The 21,072-nt window shown below is 40.7% G+C and overlaps 1 non-coding gene across 1 annotated transcript; it reads left to right on the forward strand.

Annotated features, from left to right (window-relative positions):
• Positions 1 to 646: 646 nt before the first annotated feature.
• TRNAP-UGG (transfer RNA proline (anticodon UGG)) lies at positions 647 to 718 on the forward strand. Its single transcript has one exon. It is a non-coding gene; the product is annotated as a tRNA-Pro (tRNA).
• The last annotated feature ends 20,354 nt before the right edge of the window (positions 719 to 21,072 follow it).

Below are 21,072 nucleotides of genomic sequence, written 5' to 3' on the forward strand. Positions count from 1 at the left end.
TACTGCGCCGGAAGTTGATCTATCAAATCAAATAAAAAAAGATTATAATCAGCTGTTCGATGCGGCCACCTTGTATCGTTCCGCCATGCAGACAATGACATTTACTTTGACAAATGACATTTTTAAGCACTGAACACACCAAAAACTAAGAAACTGAACGCTCCCAACAGAGTTGCATTGTGCTTTTGACTTCATTAGGCATTCGATTAGCTACTAATGAAATAATTATAGATTCGAAATTTGTAGGGAAGATTGAGCTCAATAAGCGTCTTAATGTAGAAAAATGCCTTTATTATTCAATAAGCCGTCTGTGTGAAAACAGTATAAGAGCTCATATATATGTACATATATAAACCTAAACTTTGTCTATAAACCTAAGAATAATCAATAAAATTTATAAATGTTGAAAACTGCTTCTGAGATTATAAACCTTAAGCCGATATACATAGAAAACATAGGGCTGGTCATTTCGGGACCTTAACAGCACGTGTGTTAGTTTTTCTTAACGTAACAGAAGTTTTTTAACAACGCAATAGCACAAAAACGCCAAAAAGTAGACAGCGAAAAAATAACAAAAAAATGTGTATATGTATTTGATTTGCGTTATCGTCTTTATATACCATTAACCTAACAGTTTCAGTTGTGCGGCTCAATGGTCTAGGGGTATGATTCTCGCTTTGGGTGCGAGAGGTCCCGGGTTCAAATCCCGGTTGAGCCCGATCGAATCTTTTAATTTTTACAATACTATTTCAAATTTTTATATACAATTTTATTTACAACATAAAGTTCCAACACCAATGGCATTCAACTTCTAAGCACCAAATCGAATGTAAAATTTTGGTATTTATGATGCGTTTGTAACCGCATGAATTCGCACAAAATAAACGGAAAATCAGGCAATAAAAATTATTTGTTTTAAAAGAAGAAAGAAAAAAAATTTATTGTGGTATATGAAAGTGGGTGGGTGAGTATAAAAACGTTCTAAATTTCTTTAAATTTGTGTATATCAAATTTTTTGACTATGCCCATAAAATAAAATGTCGCAACATTTACAACAACAAACCACACATTATGAGCAGATATTAAATATGACGCCTCGATACAACAACAAATTCATGTTTGGCTTTTTGCATTAACATATAAATATATATAAAGAAACAATAAGTAACTGTCAATGTTATTTTATTGTCGCCCCTCCTACCGCCCTTTACTACCAACAAAACTTGCTAGTGAGTGAAATAAACGTGAAATTTTGCATATAAAAATTCAATTCAGGATTTTGTCGTTGTCATTGAAACTTTTTTTATGTGATTATTTTACTCCTTTAGTAGCGTATTACCGTTGTACAAGTTAAGGTTTAGTCAAGTTTTTTATGAGTGTCTATGAGCCGATGATGCTTATTCATATTGACTCAGTAGAACCACAAAGCTCATTTGCATATTCTTATTCTTGCTGGCGTTTTCTCCATATGCTTGACATGTTCACTACTTTCATACAGATGAAGATCTTGGGAATACAAAGTCTGCAAACAAAAAAAAAAAATCGTGTAGTCGTTTGATATACAAGCAATAACAATAACAACAACAAATTACAAAAAAAAAAACTGTGATATGTGTATTCCAATCGAATGACGTGGGAACTGTTTGCTATACACTGTACAATTGTTGGGGGAATTCCTTGGTTGTAAAACTTGAAAAGCATCTAAAGACTTGAGGGGATCAGTAACAGTTCGACATATTTTTAATACTTTATACATTTATTCTTTTAAATATCCAAACTTTTGTAGGTTGAGTCAACCAATGTATAAAGTGGAGTGAAGACTTAGGCGAACACATGCGGACTAGGGGGCTTAGAAGATACCCAGTATGCCTGTCGTACGAGGCGACTAAAATACCAAATTGATTTAAAGGGTTGTGTAGCGCAACCCTTTTAAGGGGTTGCCAGGCCAATATATAGCTTTTCCAACACAACTGTAAACCTCACCTACCCGTGGCGAATCCTGTTTCTTTAAAATCCGAGGCTCTGCCGACCTTAAGTTCCTTATGGATCTAAAGGGTGGGAGGGCGGTATGGCCTGAAGGTTTCATGTGGTCATACCAAATCGTTCCCGATATGGTCGGGTTAGTACCTTAATGGTGCTTGTTACCGGAACGTACCGGATCTGCATCCGGCAAAGGACCATCAACATCGATAACACTCCCGAAGGCCTTCGGGAGTGTCCTTATCTCTACAACAACAACAACTATAACAAGACTCGGGCAAACTCCATATCGCTCGACATAATTAAGAGGCTTGTACCTACGCCGTTCCGCCCCATAGGTGGGCTGCGGGAATTGGGTGACCAAGAATTGCCCCGTAAAACCAGAATATCGAGCGGACTGTGCTTACTGGATTGTGCAGTTGACATATACCGTTGCAGTTGGCTGTACGACTAATCCACAGTCTTATGTAGAGGGAGAGGAGAGAAGGAGAATCGAATTGCAAGCAAATCGCCAATTAGCTTCGTGAGGGAGCGTTACGTTAATCCGAAGAATAAGAGTGGAAAGGTGTACGAAGAGAATAAGAGTGGAGAGCAGTACGAAGCAGAGAAAGTAAGGGAATCCTCTCAGAGTACCGTACTGCCGAATGAGTGAGCGCTTGGTATGGGTCGCTGGGGCCCTAAAAGGTGGTCGACGGCAGTTCGCTGACAACAGCTTCACTGCGATACTGTAACTGGTATGAGGAGAAAGCTTTTGACAGAATGAAGAAGCAGTGATCGGCTGGAGCCTATAAGCCTAATTTCAAAAGGCAGAAAGGAACGAGTCACACGGCGGTGGGAAAAGCTAGCTGTATTGATAAGTTAAAAAGACGGCAGGGGGAGAGGGATGCGTAGTGGTGATATGCGCACAACACACATCACGGATTTGGAAGTGGGTGATAAGTCAAAGGGAGGTAACATCAAAACTCCGTATTTCTTGCGGAAGCCAAACGGTAGTGACATTGAGAATCCAGAGGAAAAATGGGTGACGTACTGAAGAAATCCCCAACTATGGCGCTGACTGATCATCGTGATCCCTTTGAACAGGTTTGCTTGATATCACGTTTTAAACTTTTTCAAAGTTTAAGTTGTCATGTCCAGAGGTGGGTTCCCTGCTATACTACACTAAAAATGGCAGGTAACAAGATTGTAGAAGTGCTGAGTATAACATTTAATGGGTGAACAGATCGCGTCCTCCTTCTGCCAAAGACGGGAAAGATCAGCCATTTTTATCAAAAAAACCGCGAGCCCACTAGCTAACAACTTTTTTGCTCAAAGCACTTGAGAGTGTTATATGCATCTTATTTGTAACACTGTGCAATAATTATTTGGACTCAGCGTACCGAACTTTTGTTAGTTTGACTATACCTATGCCTATAAGAATAGTATTAAAGATTTTCATATGCATTACAAAGAACGTGTTAATGCAATAAAACATAACAGTTTGATATGACTATAATTTTTGCTTTTAACTTTATATTAATTAAGAGGATGAGGGGATTTACCCCATATACCGTTAGCATGTTTATACAACAACGATGAGTAGCGATTACATTTTATGATTTCACATTTGCATATAATAAACGACTTATTTTTATTAATCTGACACTACTTTAACAACGATATACTGTACTTATATTGAACTCCTCCTTCAGAGAAAAGAGACGTGCAGCCCGCGAGTTGATTCGTCTACGGGTGCTTTCTTGTAGAAGCCTCGAAGACAGCATGGATGCTTTTCTACCCGGTTGAGGCCAGCAACACAGCTGCAACATGAAAACTCCCTGAGAAAAGTTCTATGAAAATTATATGATCCTTCCTCTTATACGAACAGTATGATTCAAGCAAAGTTTAATGACAAGCTGCATGAGGTTTACACTCTAAATGGGTCATGTTATGCGTGCGGATGAAGACGCTCCGATAAGAAAGTGTTCCGCAATTGGTAGTAGAGGAAGGAGACCTCTTCTGAGTTTGAAGAGACAGGTGGAGGGTCTCCATTGGTGCTCACAAGGGCTCGTTAGATTTCGCGAATTAGGAATGACTGGCGTAGATAGATAGAAAATTTATTGAGGATTGCACTGCGACCGATGGTCTATTGTGCCCTCATGTCTTTCACAGCACCTCATCCAAGCCGACTTCCTTGATGAACCCTAGCGGTTCTGTTGGCTTGAGGGATAGAAAGTGGGAATACTCTTGTCATGATGAGCCCATAAACTTAGGCCAGCGTCTTGAGGTTGCGTTACATTCCAGGAGAATATGGTCCGCCGTCTCCTTTGATCAATCATAAAATCGGCATGTGTTATTCGATAGTATGCCAAATTTCTGCAGGCGGCTCAATGTCCTGTAAGAATAGCAGTTAGGATTCTTAGGTTATCTTTTGGGAGGCTTATTATTGCCCTATATCGGGTTGTGCTATAACCTCCTAACAGTAACTTAGATTGTCTTAAACCTGCATATCGCGCCGGTGTTCTTCTCTCTTTTCCCTCTCTTCTACTAATAAATGCATCCTAATTTCCTGTGGGCCAACTGGCAGGAACGGCTTTGGACCAATGGGTCGTGCTGTTGCTGCTTATCTGGCTAGGTTGTCCGCCTGCTCATTACCCTCAACTCCCCTGTGGCCTGGGACCCAGGCCAAAAGTACTGCGTTGTTCGCTCATAATTGGTACAGCTTTTCTACGCACTCATGGACCAGTGTTGATTTTATTTCGAATGCCGAAACTGGCTTGAGTGCGGCCTGACTGTCACTGAGTATGGCGATTGTTTCAGTTGAGTATCCGCGCTGGAGGTTTAGGTCCGCGCACTGGTTTAGAGGTACTGATATTTTGTGTCTGGGTCCGAAGACTCCGGTCCAATTCCCTCTGGCGTCTCCGAGCCATCAGTGTACCCTACCATTTTGTGTAGCAGTCTACCTTCCCTCCATGTACCCTTGCCTCCCAATTCTACTCTATACATTTTCTCAAAAACTATCTGCCGGAGGATATCATCCCTCGGGAGTTGAGAGATTGGGATCTTCTCTCTTCGTTCCTCCATGTTCCGGGACGTGATAACTTTACCTTTGTTCGAGCCCTCCTTGGCGATATTCAGGAGGGTTCGTTTGGTTGCCTGCTCTATCGCTATGTGTAGCGGGGTTAGGTCGCGGATGCCTCAATCGCTGTTGTGGGGCATGTGCGCATAGCTCCCGCGATGAACACACACGCCAGTCGTTGAAGTTTTGTCAGCGATGCACAGGCTATCGAGCCATACGTTATGAACTGTTTTACTGTCATAGTATACTTTCATCTTACATGTGGGATGAAGCCCAATGATTTGCGCGCTACACGTTTGCATACCATGACGGACTAGAGCCGCGAACTCTAGTTATCATGGAGTTGAAGTGTTGCTCCCAAAGAAGCTTGGTGTGAAAAATGACGCCCAAGTAATTTACTACTGTTCCATATTCTAGTGCTACGCCATCTATTGTTATTTCCCTTAGGGCTGGTAGGACTGACGTAACTTGCCACGCAACGGTCAGTCTTCTAGCTGCTTTTTCCCTAGAGCTGACTTGCAACAATCTCCAAGGTGTTATAATAAAATTTGGTTAACATCAAACAGGACCTTAAACCTAACTCAGCTTCCTTTTATCCACACTGAATATTAATCAAGCTATTCTAGAGTCGATACATATTACACCAACAACTTTCCAATATTTGCCAATCAATTGCCACAAACACAAATTGTCCATTTTCCTGTCCGGAAAGGAATTTTAAAATTTAAATATAAAATAAAATTCCAATTGAAATCCTCAACATAATACATACTAACAAAATAAAAGCTGCCACTGTCAATCGCAGCAAATCTAAATAAGACCCCAATGAACTCAACAATTCGACCAACCGAAATCCAATCAAGCAATGAAAGTGACGGTGGCATAACCCACCCAACAAATTCACATAACATTGAAATGACAATCCCTATGCGTCAGCTAAGTGCGAATATATAGATAAGTAAAAAGGTGACCAGTAGAAAGGTAATATTCGAGTAAGTAAAAGGAATGAGACATCCTCGCAAGGAAGTGGTTGAGGATGTAGACGAATTTGCAACAGTAGCAGTGCTTAGCGTGCTAGTATTTTCATTTTGATTTTGTTGTAGACAGCTGAAGAGTATAAAATAAAAAAGAAGAATTTGAATACACCATTTATTTAAATACGTACCGCACTTGAGCATTTAGAGCATAATGAAAATTCTAAGGAGAATAAAATTTAAATGAAGTGGTAAGGCTTTTGGGTTGACTGCTTGGTATGGTTGACACACTAAATTTTGTTACGAAACCCAAATATGTTATAAAAGAAGTCTAAAAATATATAACAAGAACCACTATTTTTTATCCTAACCCTGCTGCTCTTATTGAAAGTAATTTTCTCTCAACTGAGAAATGACCAATGATTTGTCCACAAATCCGCTACCAAAATTATATAATTCGTAGCCACATTCCCACCCAATTACTTCCTTGCATTATTACTCTCCAAGCACTTGATTACCAACACTTACAGTCCACAACTATAGTATCTTTCTATGATGGTCTCACTCTCTTATGGACCAAGTCGCTTTGAATAACGAAAAGCGATTCACGCGTATCCACGTTGACACCCGGTTGATTCCCGTCGATGAATCCACAACTGATGATATCATTCTTGTCTTTTCCAGGCCAGCTTACGCTTCTTCCATCTTCCTAAAGTTTGTTCCTTGTTAGCGTCACTATTTTTCTTTTAAGACCAACTGAAGACCCCTCTTCAGTCTTCATACAATTTGTACCTTGCCATGCTCAGCTCCTAGCTTCAATGCACCTGAGGTACTAGCGCTGTAGAAAACAATGGCCCACGTTACCCAATTTTGCGCAAGCGGAATATTAAATAATCATTTCCTATTTACTCCGCATTGGGTTTGCCAAGCTGACCTGTATAAGATCGGCGATACTGCTACGTCAAAACATCCGAAACCGTCTGAACATATATTCCTTTTAGATTTGCTCGCTTCGTTACGAAATTCCGTTTACTATTTATGAAGCTCTTAATTCTTAGTCTCTCACGCATTTAATGGGAGGGTGAGCATTTGAAATGAACTAGCCTCTCAATGTCCGTCGCAAAATCTATACTCGCTTAAGTTAAGAACTTATCATTTGCATTCCAGTTGTTTACTACTGAGTTTCAGTAACTGAAAAGGATCACAACTGTCAAATCATGAAACTTTGATACCCTGTCCCCTCTGTCTATAACTGAAAAGATATGCGAACCGTTGGTGTCTTCAACTGCTCGGTAAACTGAAATGCCATATATGTATATATTCTGCTCATCTAGATTCATCTCAATACTGGAAGCCACCTGCTCTTTAAATTTCCCCCTTTAGCAGCGAAGATATGCGTGCCTTTTGTGATTCGTACTGCTCTGCCAACTGAAATCTCATATACGTCTTCTGCTGATAAAGCTTTACTTCCATACGGCACTGAAATCTGGCACGAAACACGCGCTTCCTATCTTTTCACTTGATCTGTTTGCCACTGGATTCTATATTTCATTTTACTTGTTGTTATTGCTGTAGCGATAAGGACACTCCCCGAAGGCCTTGAGGAATGTTATTGATGTTGAGGGTCCTTTGGCGGCTGAGCCGGTACGTTCCGGTGACAAGCACCAATAAGGTACTAGCCCAGCCATCTGGGGAACGATTTGCTATGACCACATGAAACCTTCTAGGCCATACCGCGCTCCCTCCCCCTAGATCCATGCGGAAATTGAGGTCGCCAGAGCAGCAGTTGTTAACGAAACACGATTCGTCACGGGTAGGTGAGGCTGAAAATTGGGTTGGAGAAGCTATATATTGCGTTGGCAACCCCTTCAAATGGTTGCGCTACACAACCCCTTGAATCAGTTTGGTATTTTGGTCGCCTTTTACTACAGGCATACCTGCCGCGGGTATATTCTAAGCCCCCTAACTTACTGGAGTTATTTTATTCTACTCTTTCGTTTTTATTGCTGCCTCTTTCTCATCAGGATGAAAGACATATTCTATTATTGAACAGTTCCTGTTCAGACACCAATTGTAACGATTTTGATATGTGTGACATTGTATGGTCACCATATATGCATTTCCAAAATCTTTGCCCTTAGTTCTTTCAGAATCCAGCTGCTTTAAAATGGGGGCGGGTATTTGTAGAAAAGTTTGGAGCTCCGTTGAGATAACGCTCGAAAGGAGAAGACTTTGGAAGTACGGAAATCTAACTTTTTTAGAAGACTTAAATCTCATCAAATCTAAACAAAAAGGACAATTTTTGGTCCAAGTGGACCAAAGTGGTAACCGTGATGTTAAGCGCTCAAATGAATGAGAACAATGCAGTAAGAGATAGACGCTAGCTGACAAGTCGAAGCAATACAGCAACCAACAACAATGCCATAGTGAAGGCAATGAATACATCGGAGGTACAATGGCCAAGACAATAATGGCGGTAAGTCTAAATTGTTCAAATAAACTGTCACAGATTTTAATTTTAACCATTTGAATATAAAATTGCGTACAATAATGAAACGGGCGGCTGTTGGTTGGTTAGCGAGCGCTCAGACGGTTAACGATGGGCTGCAGCTGCGGAAATTGAGGTGACAACGGAAAAGTCATTTTATTAGTAACTTCGACAAATGGACTTTGAGGAATTCGATGACATAAAATGCGCTCGAAAAAAGTGGAAACAGTAACAAGGGTCTATGTTGACGAATGTGCAATGCAAATATAACAAGCGCTCAACTCATTAGTGGTTTTGTATAAAAGTTTATAAATATGCAGTGATTTGTCAAACAAAATAGAAAGTAAGGTACTAAAATGAAGGCAAACGAAAGCAAACAAAGCCAAACATTCCAAGCTCATTAGCAGAAAATCGAGATTACGATTGTCATTGTCACTGTCACACATGATGGTCCAGCCAGCATAAATCAAATGCATACGAAACAAATAAGACAAAGCGGCAAACATGGTTGGTCAAGTATCATATTTCACAAATTTGTAAATTACACATTAGCACATAAAAACAAAAAAATAAGCGAAAATAAAAAGAAAAAAATTGTGGTCGGGATTCAGCCCGGTCTGAACAGTATACCACGTTGTAAAATCCTTCAGGCTTTCAATACACGGAAGTTTTCGGTACCGCTCACTAGGAGTAGTCAGCAACAATACAAGCTTGTATAGGGGCTTCCTTTCTATATTCAGCTGGCATACGATTTTGAGCTGGAAAGATGTTGCGCTAATGGGCCTTTACTTTTACTGGTACACATGCCAATATTCCCGAATGCAGTAGGAAGGCGAATCAAACTGTTCGCCAAGAGTTCGGGACATAGGGGTTACACTACGGCCCTCAGAACCACTACGAGCTGTGTTCGTATATAGAACATCGTGCTCCCCATTAGGGAGACAAATGAAATGGTGAACAAACAGTTTCTGTTGAATACCTAGAAACCTTGGCATCCCAACAGACATCTGATTGATGAGGCTACATCTCCCAGGGGTTTAAGGGGTCATCTCCGTAAGCATTATGAGGAAATACGACACCTGAGAATACAGCCGTATGGAGCAAAAAATCACAAGTAGGTCCTCAGTGATATCCACAAACAGGCTCGGGACTCCATGCAGGGAATTGGCCGGCGAATCCAGTACTTAAAGAAAAATACCCAGAACTAGCACAACAGGAACTTCAACTTCTATCTGGATACTGTAACAGGTAAAACTCTTACCTAACCAGAATCAACCCCGACATACAACATCCATGTTCTGCTTGTAATGTATCCCAACATGGCACCAACAATCTCTTCAATTGTAATATGGAACCAACGCCTCTAACACCCCTCTCACTATGCTCCACCCCTGTTCAAACTACAAGTTTCCTTGGACTCCCGCTGGAGAATGTCGATGACAATTTGTGATCGGTCGCACCTTTTGGATGTGGTAAAGCTCTGCTACAACAACAACAATAGTGCGGGACATAATTCAGTAGAAAACCTGGAAATTTTGTTTCCATCCAGTCGATTTCGGTATAATTCAACATCCCTAGCACTATTCGCCTCGTGACCGTGTTCATTGGATCTTCTGCATAATCTCCCGATGAAACTTGGGAACTCTTTACATGTCCATTATCCATTGTCCTTCTTAACCAGTCGCTGAACTATTACGTCACTAGCTAAGACTTTCTCGAATTTTGCTATTTCGCTAGAATTCAACGTCTGCATAGAAGTTTCCCTTTAGGCTCTTTCTAATCGGCTAATTTATTTGCAATTCGTCAACAGATCCCTGTATTCTTCCATTTACTGCTCTTTTTCTGACTTGATAATACTCTCCATCTGCTGAAGAATCCCAAGCCCTTTTCTTCACAATGTGAGCTTTGCTTCGTCCCTGGATCTCGAGTGATGATAGGATTTATTGAATGTATTTATTAATATCTTGTTTATGAAATTGTTGAATTCCTCCAACTTTTTAACAGTGGTGAGCTTCTTAACTTGCCCAAGTTTGCTATCTAAAAATTTTGGAATTTGGCTACTTCAAATAGAGTTTCTAAAGACTTTCAACTTCTCCAGCCTCTTTGAGGCGATGCTGAAGCTGGTATATACTTAATCTGGTTGGCATATTAGGGGACCGGAGGGCTTTCTATGTCATGATTGGAGGCCAATATGATATAGGCATTATTACTTGATATTAATCCAGCATATCTAGGAATACGATCCCTGTTGGGTGATTGCAAATTGCCTTAAAAGATACACAACCAAGCATGGACCTAGCTTTATCTTCTTCTAATAGGCGCGATTACTCACTTATTGCCATTGATATCTTTTGACGTAAGTACAAGAAAACTTGCAGTTTTAACAGGGTTTGACCAACAAGGCATGGGTAATAGAGGTGTTGATTCCACAATGCAATAGAAAAGATCGTTAGGTTTACGTGGAAACACAAAACAGGCAGGACATACCGAGCCATTACCGCCAAAATAATGTATCCCACACCATAATCGGTTTTTCTTTTGTTATCGAAATTGATAGTTCACCATCATTTTCATCATCTGTCAAAATTTCATGGCTGTAGATTAAACCGTTATGAGTTTATAACAAAAACAATTTTAATGTAAATGCATATGTTGACTTGTTTACATTTTCTTTGAACGCTTGTGTGGGATACAATTAAATTCTCTTTTAAAATAAATGAAACACAAGGGAAAAAAATAAAAAAAAACAAAATTTTTTGAGACTTTAATTAAAGATGAAGCTTTAGAACAATATATCGAAGGTATGAATTTGTTTTTTTCGCAAAATATGTTTTTGTTTTCAATTATTGGATATTTTTACAGCTCTCCCTGGTACCGTATAGCGATTCAGATGAATCTTTCGTTGATTTAAATGGTTTGGAAAGTTTAAAAGAAGTCGAGGAGGAAACGTGTGTTGGGAAAAGGGGCTACAGAAAGCAAAAGAAAATACATAAAAGGCTGCAAAAAGATAAGAAAAAAAATACGAGTGTTTTGCCCAACCCGTGCTTAAAGAAAAAATGTCCAAATTCGTGTCATGATAAAATTTCTGAAGATGAAAGAGTAAGAATAAATGAACATTTTTGGGGAATCGGCAACAAAATTAGACAGAAATCTTGGCTGTCTTCTTGTGTTAAACAAGTCGATATTAAAAGGCGATATGGAGAAAGTGACAGAAAAAAGTGCAGCTTTAATTATTTTATCAATATCAATAATAGCAGTTTTAAAGTTTGTCAAAAATTTTTATTGAAAACCTTGAACATTTCACAAAGGATTTTAATATCCGTAATAAAAAATAGAAGTTCGTATAAAACTTGCCTTGAAAATATAAAAAAGTCAACTGCACACAACAAATCTGAGGAAGCAAGCATATCGCTAGTAAAATCTTTATAGAACAATTACCAGCGGTTCCTTCACATTATTGCAGGAATAAAAGTACAAAATTATATCTACCTCAAGAATTTCGAAACAAAAAACCTATATATCAGCATTATGTAGAACATTTGAAAACTATTAATAAAGTAAATAGTCAGTTATCGTTAAGAGTATTCCGTAATATTTTTATAAACAGTTTCAATTTAGGCTTTTATTTACCTAAAAAAGATAAATGTATCTTATGCGAGAATTACAATAATTTAGACACAGAATCCAAAAAGCAATTGAATTCATCAGAAGAGTATCAAATTCATCTAAAAAACAAAGAGAAATGTAAGCAAATATTTTTGGAGGACCGAAAGCTATGCAAAGAGAATCCGGCTTATTTATGTACAAGTTTCGACTTGCAAAAGGTCTTAAATACTCCCTATGGAAAAAGTGTTACTTTGTTCTATTCTAGAAAATATTCATTCTACAATGAAAGTTTTTATGAGAGTGGTACAAGAGATGGTTTTTGTATTTTATGGGGAGAAAAGGATGGTAAACGAGGGTGTAATGAAATTTGCACAACTGTTTTCCAATACCTTAAATTAGTCGATGAAAGAAAAACTCAGCCGATAGTCCATCTTTATTGCGATAGCTGCGCAGGACAGAACAAAAACAGAGCTGTGCTTGCGACATTAACCTATTTTGTTGAAAATTGTAATTTTGTGACTAATATAAAAATCACATACTTGTTACCTGGACACACCATGATGCCTGTTGATTCGATACATAGTACAATTGAATCGTTTATTCGGAATAGGACTATTTTGGCTCCAAGTGAGTGGTACACCATAATATCAAATGCAAGAACTAACCCAAGAAAATATAATTGTATTGAATTATCTAACAGTGATTTTAAAGACTCCAAATTCAGTGAAAATTCAGTTTACAAAATTACGCTCTGCCTATTGTGGATATTATGCGCTGTTCTTTACGAACCTCCTTCATCCACCAGAATTTTGTATTCCTCTGGGGGTGCCTTCACATTGTAAGCTTTATAGCAGAATGCTAAGATACGGGTCTGTTCTCACTTTCTACCTCCACTGCTTCGAACTTGTTATGATTGTTGTTATTTGGCCCTATCTTCCTGATGATGAGATAACTATTATGCATGTCCCAAACATTGCCTACAACATTTCGTCGGCCTTTTGGTTTATTGTGATAATTTGGAACCGAACCTCTTCTGTGAACCCAGATACGTGAAGCATCTTCCAAAGCCGTATCCATACATTCTGCAACAAAAACAGCGTCTTCTCAGACCTCACCACAAATGGAAACCATGCGTATGCGCTGTGCCTTTTAAAGTTGTGAAAAACTCCCTTTAGATATTTCAGGGTCGTAACATTGTTGCTCCTTATCAACTTAGCCATATTGTGCCACCTCGCTGTTGGATGGAATTGTTAGTACGTCTCCCTTTTTTTAGTTCTTGCTATGATCAATTAGCGCCGCAGCTGTGAGCTGTCATGACACAATATAACTCAGAGGAGATTTTGACATTAATAGACTAAGAACACCTATGACTTACAGTATGGCAGACTGTGGCAGCAGCTGGGTATATAAAAAACACACAGTGCCCAAACATAAAAAAGTGCAACTTATGCACAGACAATATTTTAGCATCAGCTCAAAATGGACAATAAAAACCAAACATACAAAATTATTAACATTATCATATTCTGCACAGCATGCAATGTATTAGCACAAATCTCGGCTGTCCCAAGCATTCATTCCATCACCAAAAACTTACACATGTACCGTTAAATGTGAGTGCGTTAAACAAGTGGTAAGTGTTAAGAAAATGCTGAAAATCCACTGTGAAAATGTACAAATGATATTCAACATTACCATTACTCTCATAATAATAAGCTTCATCAGGAGGATCATCATTTGTGGATGGATGCGAGGGTGGACGGTCAGCAAGTGAAAACATTTCACTAAATCCACTGCTTTTACTTTACATAGTCCATTTTTCCATGCCTGACGTGTTGTAAGTGATAAAAATTGTGATACAAGTCCACAGTGGCATACCACATACTAAGTGGACAAATCTACCACAAATACTCGTCGTCATCACAGAAATCACCCTCATTACAGATTAACGTTTACTATTACTGTGTAGAAGCGGACAAATCGCAGAGTAGTAAATGCTAACAATGAGAAGTTGCTGACCATCAGACAAGGCGAGACAAGATATTGGCGACATAAAAAAGGGACTTAACAAAAAAATGTTCGGCTTGTTGTCACTAAAACCAACCGCAGTCAGTTTTAACACCAAATGGTTGTAGGCGTTGTTGCGTATGCGGTGGTGTTGAAGTGAGGCATAGAAATGAGATAATGAGACTAGACATTCGAGGAGGGTGGTAAGGGCGAACTCTCTGGTATGTTGAAAGTTTTGGTGCAAACATTATTTTTTGTTAATTCAAAGTAAATTGCATTGAAATTAAAAGTTCTAGAGTTGGGAATAGATGGATAGATCGTCGTGAGGCTATGCACTGCGACTTATACTTCAATTGTGCCCTCGCGCAAGCCGAGTTCCCTGAGGAAGTATAGAATTGTGATGAAAGAGAAATTATGTGTTTACTTTAAATTTTAACGATCCAAGGATCCTTAGTCTTTTCTCGCGACTGTATCGCATTCTGCAATATGATCCTTGCTGCCGCAGAGCCACGTAGAGGCTATCAGAACATATATATAGTTTGTACATGGGGCTTTTTACTCAGCAGTGAGTATGCCTGTTAAAACCCTACGGCTGATGTTGGGAGGTTAATCATGGCTTTATATCCCTTTAGGCATTAGTGGCTTCGTCTTCCGCAGTCCTGGATTTTAACGCCAGTGTTGCTTTCTAAAGCATGCATCAAATGAACAAAACGTGAAACCGCCGTAAAATTTGCATTTTTTGGTTACAAACGTCGTAAAACGTTACCCGTTGTTACTTTTGAAACTATGCCAATGTTAGTTTTACATGACAAAATGTTGACTTAACTTTGTAATTTTTCGATTAGTGTGCCTTCTTCTGCCTGAGCTCTTCCCCTATTGTGTGTTACCCTATCGCCATGATGGGCTCGGGCCCTACTAGCCTTTCGGCGCTTGCCTTCCTAGCTGCCCCATCACTCGTTTCCACCGACCCGTCTGTGGCCCGATACCCAATCCAAACGAATTACCCCTACACGATGCCATCTCTCCACGTACTCAAGCACTGTTGAGGAGCTCCTCTCAACTGAAGAAATTGCCTTGAGCAAGGCCTGCCTGTATATTGATCTCTGCATCCGGGGTTATAGCATCGGCCTTGAAAATGCTTGGAAAATTTTCGAGTGTTTTGACATTTTGGCTCTGGCGCTGAAGGTCACCGCTTCTATGCCCTCTGGGAACTTCGGACGCCTTTAGTGTGGAAGTTCTCCCCCCCCCCCCCCCCCCCCCCCTCTCTATTCTGAAACGCTTTTCAAACTTAATCATCTTCCTGGTGTTATACCTGGGAAGTTGGATGAGTGGAATAAGTCCTTTAAGTGTCCCCATATTCTGGAGCTGCATCATTTTGGCTCGCCCAAAACACTCTTTAGCAATGTTCACTTAAGTGCTCCTAGCTGCCTGCATGCATAGAGGCGTTAACTCGAGCGGCACCGCGATTACGTTCCATAATGAAGACAAACGCCAACCTTTGAAGTTTGGTGAGTAATTTATGTACAGTCGCCAGAAGAGCTCTTGATTTCCACGCAACGGCTCCATACACTTGGATGGAGCTCACTATCATCGTGCACATCCATCTTATGATCTTGGGGCTGCAATTCCACGATTTCCCTGTTATTATTGCTCTTGTACTGTTTGATATGATGTTTTCGACGTGCCTTCTCCACAGCATATTACATTCGACATGACTCCCAAGTTCTTCACCTTTGTCGGATGCGGCAACTGTACACCATCCATAACGATTTGCCTCATCCAGTCCAGTGTTCTTCCCCTGTTAAAGAGTACTATGGCCATCCGGTTAGGGTCAGTTCTTAGCCCTGCGTTTGTGCACCAATATTTTGTGGAAGAAGCGGAGACAAAATACAAAAATAAAAGAAAATTTAAAAATGGACGTGGTTTCGCCCTTTTTCATTTAGTTTGTCTAGAATACTTTTAATGCCATAAGTCGAACAAAAATGTATCAATCCTTCTGAAATTTGGTAGAGGCATAGACTCTATGACGGTAACTGTTTTCTGTGAAAACAGGCGAAATCGGTTGAAGCCACGCCCAGTTTTTATACACAGTCGACCGTCTGTCCTTCTGCTCGGCCGCTAACACGATAACTTGAGCAAAAATCGATATATATTTACTAAACTCAGTTCACGTACTTACCTGAACTCAATTTGTGTTGATATAGCAATTCTTGGGTAGTCAACAGTAATCAGTTTTATGTTGCGAAAGTCATTCAATATGGTCGATCTAGAGTCATTAGTATGGGTAAGTGGTCAGATGCGAGTGGTAAAATCGGACATTAGTCAACATTGTTTATCAGCCCTGTCGCCTAAGTTGTCTATCTCACGATCTTTCCTATAGATGTTATAGTCACAGCAAGTTCGAAAAGCGGTCTACATGTGGTATCTCTTTTCGTTGGGATATGTGTGTTATTTAAGAACATCCAACAAAGGAACAGTGCATCTTCACATTCCGTACTGCTCGCAAATGGCACCGATTTCCACTAAAACATTAAAAACTCTTTCAATATTAATCATTGCAAATAACTTATTTACTTGATTGGCGCTTAACCGTTTAACAACAAGAGCGCGTCAGTTGCTTCTTCGATGTGATAACTAGCGCCAATGTGTGAAACCTCTTACTTCCAGCGAAGTGGGGGTCGCGCCCTATCTTTATTCCTCATGCGTATTCCGACAGCCAGCGCGCAGCGTATCCGCTGTGTTTTAATGCATTGCTCTATGTTGATGTCTTTGTAAAGCTCGTACTGCTCATCATTAAATCTTCTTCGGTGCTCGCCATCGCCAACGCGTAGAGGTACTATACATTTTGAAGAACTTTTCTCTTGAACACCCCACGAGCCGCCTCATCTGATATTGTTATGGTCCATGCTTCTGCACCATATAGCAGGACAAGTACGATAAGTGAATTGTAGGGTATGATTTTCGTTTGCCGAGAGAGTACTTTCCAACTGCCTACATAGTCCAAAGAAACATTTATTGGCAAGAGTGATTCTGCGCTGGATTTAAAAGCTTGTCTCCGCCTACAACACCGAATATCCTGGGTTCACGCCCCGGGCAAAGCAAGATCAAGATTTTAGAAACAAGTTGTTTCAATTAGAAGTAAGTTTTTCTAAGCGGGCTCGCCCCTCGGCAGTATTTGGCAAGCACTCCGAGTGTATTCCTGCTAGGAAAGCTTCTCAGTGAAAACTCATTTGCCTTGCAGATGCCGTTCGGAGTCGGCATTAAAAAGTAGGTCCCGTCCCGCCAATTTTGCAGGAAAACTCAAAGGAGTACGACGCAAATTGGAAGAGAAGCTTGGCCTGAAATCTCTTCGCAGGTTATAGCGCCTTACGTTTTAATTTCTGCAGCTAGTATAATCGTAGGCTCTTTTCCAGTATCAAACGAAAGAAATCGAACAATACACCCCCGTCCGTAACCTCGTTTAGTTTTGACGTCTCGGAGAGGTTCTTCCTAATAATGGTGTTGCTAAAAGTAATTTTTCACATAAAGCTTTAAAATCGAGGTGAGGTGTGATGTGTGCAAATTGCAAACATATTTTTCTCAACAGATTACTTATTAACCAAACTTTATTAAAGATTTGCAGCATTTAACCACACCGATCTATAAAAAGGTTGCTTTATTTTTGTCACCAAATCCATCGGTTCTACATGAACAGCAGCTCTCTAATTCTAATACTTGTATGTGTGTATATGTATATGCATTGGGGCACTTAAGTGAGCCATTTATCTTAGCGCTACCTTAACCGACAGCACAACAGGCGCCAAAGCCTCCACGACATGATATGTCTTTAGTCAACCGAATATCCACCATTCATTCACCAGCTAAAACGACAAACTAATACCCAATCGATGCTAACGTCCAACCAATGAAACAACTAACTAATGTTTGATACCCACGTAATAAGCAAACCCCCCTCTGCTTTCAACATTTGCAATTCTGCCGACTTAATACAAAACGATTTATATTCCGATTTCCCGACATAACAACAAAGTTCAAGTAAAAACAAGACATTTTGCAGGATTTCGATTACGCAGGCGATATCCTCGAACATCAATACTACAAGTGATTTACAAAAATTTCAACACGCAAAAGCTGAGGAAATTGCAAAGACCAATTTGAGGTGTGAGTCACAGTCTCAGTAGCTGGCGTGTAAAGCGAAAATAGGGGTGAAAAAATTAAAAAAAAAAAAATTGTTAAAGAATCGAAGATTGCTATCTTTGACGGCTGTTGATTGCGGGTTGTGGTGCTCGCCAATGTCTCGTACCTTACAAATCGGTGTGGAAGAAGTGCGAAGTGGGGGTGTGTCCGCTATTATGTATTGGTGTTGAAACAATTTAACAAGCAAAGAAGTAATCGAAGTAAGGATAAAATAATACAAAAAAGCATAAAAAACTTTAGTAAGTATAAAAGAAATAACAATGGAATTGGCAGTAAAAACAACAAAAACAAAAAAATGAAAGGAAGTCGTTTAAAAGTACAAACGGACATAATTTATGGCTCAAACCATTAGCCAAACTTCCAGAATATCTTCCCAACGCTTGATTTTTAGGCAAAAGAAATGTGAACAACTTATAGGTGGTGGCAGAGGAAATGAAAGAAACCCTGCAAAAAATAGTGCGACTAATCCCTAAAGAGAGCGGCCTCCGATTGGCCTCTGTTGTTGTTGTTGTTGTAGCAATGCTCGCCCCACCTAATAGCCGCGACCGATCACAAATTGTCATCAATATCCTCTAACGGGAGTCCAGGGAAACTTGCCGTTTCAACAGGGGTAGACCATAAGGAAAGGGGTTTTAGAGGCGTTGGTTCCACATTACAATTAAAGAGATGGTTGGTGTCATGTGGGGACACATTGCAAGCGGGGCATACATTTTGTATGTCGGGGTTGATTCTGGATAGGTAAGAGTTTAACCTGTTACAGTATCCAGAACGAAGTTGAGCAAGAGTGACACGCGTTTCCCTGGGGAGTATGCGTTCCTCTTCCGCGAGTTCTGGATATTTTTCTTCAAGTACTGGATTCACCGGGCAATTCCCGACATAAAGGTCCGACGCCTGTCTATGGAGTTCACCAAGGACCTGCTTGTGTTTTTTCGCTTCATACGGCTGGGTTCTCAGGTGCCGTATTTCCTCAAAATGCTTACGGAGATGACTCCTTAGGCCCCTAGACGGTGCTGGTTCGTCAATCAGATGTATGTTGGGATGCCCAGGTTTCTGGGTATTCAACAGAAACTGTTTGGTCAGCATCTCATTTCTCTCCATTATGGGGAGTATTCTCGCCTCATTATGCAGATGGTGTTCTGGGGACATAAGAAGACAGCCCGTGGCGATTCTGAGAGCAGTATTTTGGCAGGCCTTTAGTTTCTCTCCAGTGGGTGGTTTTTAGGCTTGGAGACCATATGGGTGACGCGTAGCACGTAATCGGCTGGCTAATTGCTTTGTATGTGGTCATGAGCGTTTCTTTATCTTTTCCGCAGGTACTGCCAGCAAGGGATTTGAAGATTTTATTACGGCTCTGAATTCTCGGAACAATTGCGGTTGCGTGCGCACCAAAATGTAGATCCTGATCAAACGTCACACCCAAGATTTTGGGGTGTAGGACAGTCGGTAGCGTAGTGCCATCGACGTGGATGTTCAATATGGTCGACATTTGGGGCGTCCATGTTGTAAATAAGGTCGCGGAAGATTTAGTCGGTGACAATGCCAGGTTTCGCGAGGTGAAAAAACTGGAGAGATCAGGGAGATAGCCGTTTATTTTATTGCATAGCTCATCGATCTCTGGGCCTGGGCCTGTGGCCATTATTGTGCAGTCATCGGCGTAGGAAACGATTGTGACTCCTTCCGGTGGTGAAGGTAGCTTAGATATGTAGAAATTAAACAAAAGTGGGGATAGGACACCACCCTGTGGCACCCCCTGTTTAATTCTCCTTGGTTTTGATGTTTCGTTTCTGAATTGCACCTATGCCTGCCGACCACCCAGATAATTTGCGGTCCACCTTTCAAGACATGGAGGAAGGGTAGACCCTTCCAGGTCTTGCAGTAACGAGCCATGGTTGACCGTATCAAAGGCTTTTGATAGGTCTAGCGCTACGAGTACTGTTCTATGGTGGGGGTATTGATTCAAACCGAAATTTATCTGGGTGCTAATGACATTTAGCGCGGAGGTAGTGCTATGGAGTTTTCTGAAGCCATGCTGATGAGGGGCTAGCTGCAAATGTGCTTGGAAATAAGGGAGCAAAATGGCTTCAAGCGTCTTTGCCACTGGCGATAGGAGAGATATCGGACGATATGACTCACCTATTTTAGCTGGTTTCACAGGCTTTAGTAGCGGGACCACCTTGGCAATTTTCCATTTCTCGGGTATGACAAAGGTGGAAAGAGACAGGTTGAAGACATGCGCTAAATATTTGAAACCCTCTTTCCCTAGGTTTTTAAGCATCGGCATGGCTATGCCGTCTGAGCCCACTGCTTTGGATGGTTTAGCGCGACCAATGGCGTCCTCAACCTCTCTAGCAGTGATGGTTACTGGTGACGCGCTGAATTTGTGTTTATGTGCGTGTCTATTGGCTCTCCGTCTATCTTTGTCAACCGTAGGATGCATTATATATTGTCGGCAGAAAGCGCTCGCGCATTTTTTCGCATCCCACAGCACCTTATCGCCAAAGGCGATGGAAACTTTGTCTTTGTGCTTAGTCGGATTCGATAGGGACTTTACGGTGGACCAAAGTTTACCTACACCGGTAGAGAGGTTACAACCTCTTAGGTGCTCTTCCCATTTCGCCCGCTTGTGTTCGTCCACAAGCAATCTGATGCGTTGGTTTATATCCCTTATTTGGGGGTCGCCTGGATCAAGCTGTCTTATAAGGTCGCGTTCCCTCGCTAAGCTCGCGGCCTCCGTCGGGAAGTGGGCCGGATTTCGGGAATTC

Source organism: Eurosta solidaginis, unplaced genomic scaffold (assembly GCF_040869045.1).
Source record: "Eurosta solidaginis isolate ZX-2024a unplaced genomic scaffold, ASM4086904v1 ctg00001065.1, whole genome shotgun sequence".
Classification (NCBI taxonomy): domain Eukaryota; kingdom Metazoa; phylum Arthropoda; class Insecta; order Diptera; family Tephritidae; genus Eurosta; species Eurosta solidaginis.